Source organism: Conger conger, chromosome 11, assembly GCF_963514075.1.
Source record: "Conger conger chromosome 11, fConCon1.1, whole genome shotgun sequence".
Classification (NCBI taxonomy): domain Eukaryota; kingdom Metazoa; phylum Chordata; class Actinopteri; order Anguilliformes; family Congridae; genus Conger; species Conger conger.
In genome coordinates this window covers 39,282,227-39,284,726 of record NC_083770.1, presented here as the reverse complement: position 1 = coordinate 39,284,726, position 2,500 = coordinate 39,282,227, and the positions used below count along the sequence as shown (strand labels likewise).

The 2,500-nt window shown below is 51.9% G+C and overlaps 1 protein-coding gene across 1 annotated transcript in view; it reads right to left on the bottom strand.

Annotated features, from left to right (window-relative positions):
• Window positions 1-2,500, bottom strand: part of sema4c (sema domain, immunoglobulin domain (Ig), transmembrane domain (TM) and short cytoplasmic domain, (semaphorin) 4C) — an 80,795-nt gene that overhangs the window by 44,013 nt on the left and 34,282 nt on the right. The window lies entirely within an intron of this gene.

Below are 2,500 nucleotides of genomic sequence, written 5' to 3'. Positions count from 1 at the left end.
GAGCCTGCAGCCCACGGCGTGAATAACATCATGAGAACACCTTAAATACAGACCCCCCCCACCCGCCCAGCCCCCCTGGGACCTCCCTGGGACCCCCCTGTTCCACGGACTATCAGGGTCAGTCCAGAGAGAGAGGGCCTTGGGGTTACGGCCGCAAACGCACAACCACCATCAGAACAGGAAGTTTGGCCGGGGCAGCCTGTAGCCTAGTGGCTAAGGTGCCTGTAGCCCAGTGGCCAAGGTGCCTGTAGCCCAGTGGCTAAGGTGCCTGTAGCCCAGTGGCTAAGGTGCCTGTAGCCCAGTGGCTAAGGTGCCTGTAGCCCAGTGGCCAAGGTGCCTGTAGCCCAGTGGCTAAGGTGCCTGTAGCCCAGTGGCTAAGGTGCCTGTTGCCCAGTGGCCAAGGTGCCTGTAGCCCAGCGGCCAAGGTGCCCGTAGCCCAGTGGCCAAGGTGCCTGTAGCCCAGTGGCCAAGGTGCCTGTAGCCCAGTGGCTAAGGTGTTTATCACCTAGTGGCTAAGGTACATAACTTGGCGGTTCAAGCCCTGGTGTAGCCACAGAGTAAAGAAGAGATGGAAGGTGGAGAGTGGGGATGTGACCAGGGCATTAACCAAGCGGGGGGGGAGGGGGGGGTATCTCCTCTCGAAGGCTGTGAGACTGGCAGCACCCTCCTTGGACAGCGACGGGTTGCGAGAGAGTGACTGTGCCCTGAAAGCGTGAACGAAAAGCGCGTGAGGCTTCAACCATTCCTATTTTTAACGCCCCTCTAAAACACCGCAGCGCTTTATTCACTGTAATTATTTTTTTTGGGGGGGGGGTTTCTGATCTTTTTATTCCTCATACTTCTCACCGCATGACTTATTGTTTTACTTGTGTTATTAACATTGCTCACAATACACCACCTTGCCTGCTTGGGTCTTAATTCATCCTATTTTATGCTCGTTCACGCTTTATTTTCCATTAGCTTCACAGCTCTTTGGGTGCCTGTATGAGAAATGCTATGAATAAATTGAACGATAATCATTATGATTTGTTTTGGGTGTGTCTGTAGTGCATGTGAATGTGCATAAAGGCCAGGGGGCACAGTCAGCGACCAGCTTCAAGCACCCACCAATCTTCTCCAGTACTATGAGCTCATTACCGCTAACCTCTCCTAGCTGTATGTGCCTACCTGCTAACCTCTCCTAGCTGTATGTGCCTACCTGCTAACCTCTCCTAGCTGTATGTGCCTACCTGCTAACCTCTCCTAGCTGTATGTGCCTACCTGCTAACCTCTCCTAGCTGTATGTGCCTACCTGCTAACCTCTCCTAGCTGTATGTGCCTACCTGCTAAACTCTCCTAGCTGTATGTGCTCACCCGCCAACCTTCCCTATCTCTATGAACTCATTACCGCTAGCCTTTCCTAGCTGAATCAGCTCAGACACTAGCCTTTCCTAACTCGATACACCCACCCGCTAACCTTTCCTAGCTCTATACGCCCACCCGCTAACCTTTCCTAGCTCTATACGCCCACCCGCTAACCTTTCTTAGCTATATAAGTTCACCCACTTGTTTCAATTAAAAAAAGTTAGTGCTGCATTAAAGATTTAAGTTAAGCGAAACCGAGACGTGAACTCACACTAATTAGTTTAAACAACCAGTCTTCTCAAGTTAACTTTTAATACAGCACAGACACTAATGTTTTGAAGTTGAAACAAGATATTTTGTTTTAGTGTAGCCCTGTTGAGCTTAACCGCCAACATTCCCAGGACAGACGGCATCTCTCTGGCGGTTAATGGGACAGGCAGTCGAATCTAAAATGGCGGGACAAACGATGCACCCTGGCATCACCTGTGAATAACGGGGGTCCTCAAGTGAAATCGTCTTTCGCACACACAGGGCCTCCCCTCTCCTCCTCACTCATTTATACGGGTCTCCAGATCGATAGCCCCGCGACACGCTAACGGAGGCTGTTAAAAGAGTAATGCTCCCTATTAAACTCTGTTTAAGTTGCGGACGGATCAATGGTCTGAACAAATACCCATCGGGAGGTAGCCGAGAAGAAAAAGTGCTCTTAAAAAAAAAGAAAAGAAAAAAGGATGGCGATTAAGCTTTGCGCATTTGGAAAGGGGGTGGACCCGAAGCGCACAGCGACCTCTCTCTCGCACTCTGTCCGCTTCTCGTCTCGCTGTTATCGCTAAAAAGGAAAAGAACCCGGCTCTGGCCCGGCGAACTCGGAGGAGGAAAACAAGCGAGCGAGCGGAAGGAGATAAACGCCGCTGAAGGTCGGGACCTGAAATCACCCCCGCAGGTGCGGGCGCGAGCGGGAAGCGATCACAAACGGTCACCTCCACCAGGGCCCTGATCCCAGCCACCGCTCCCCAACCGGGGTCGACTGCGGCGTCCGCTGATTGGCTGAGAGACAATCCCCCACCCCGCCCTTTGCGTCATGTTCCCGATGAATCAATATCGGGATATCAAGCTCTCCGAAAAATCAATGAAGCCGTATCAGGTGACCGATTAC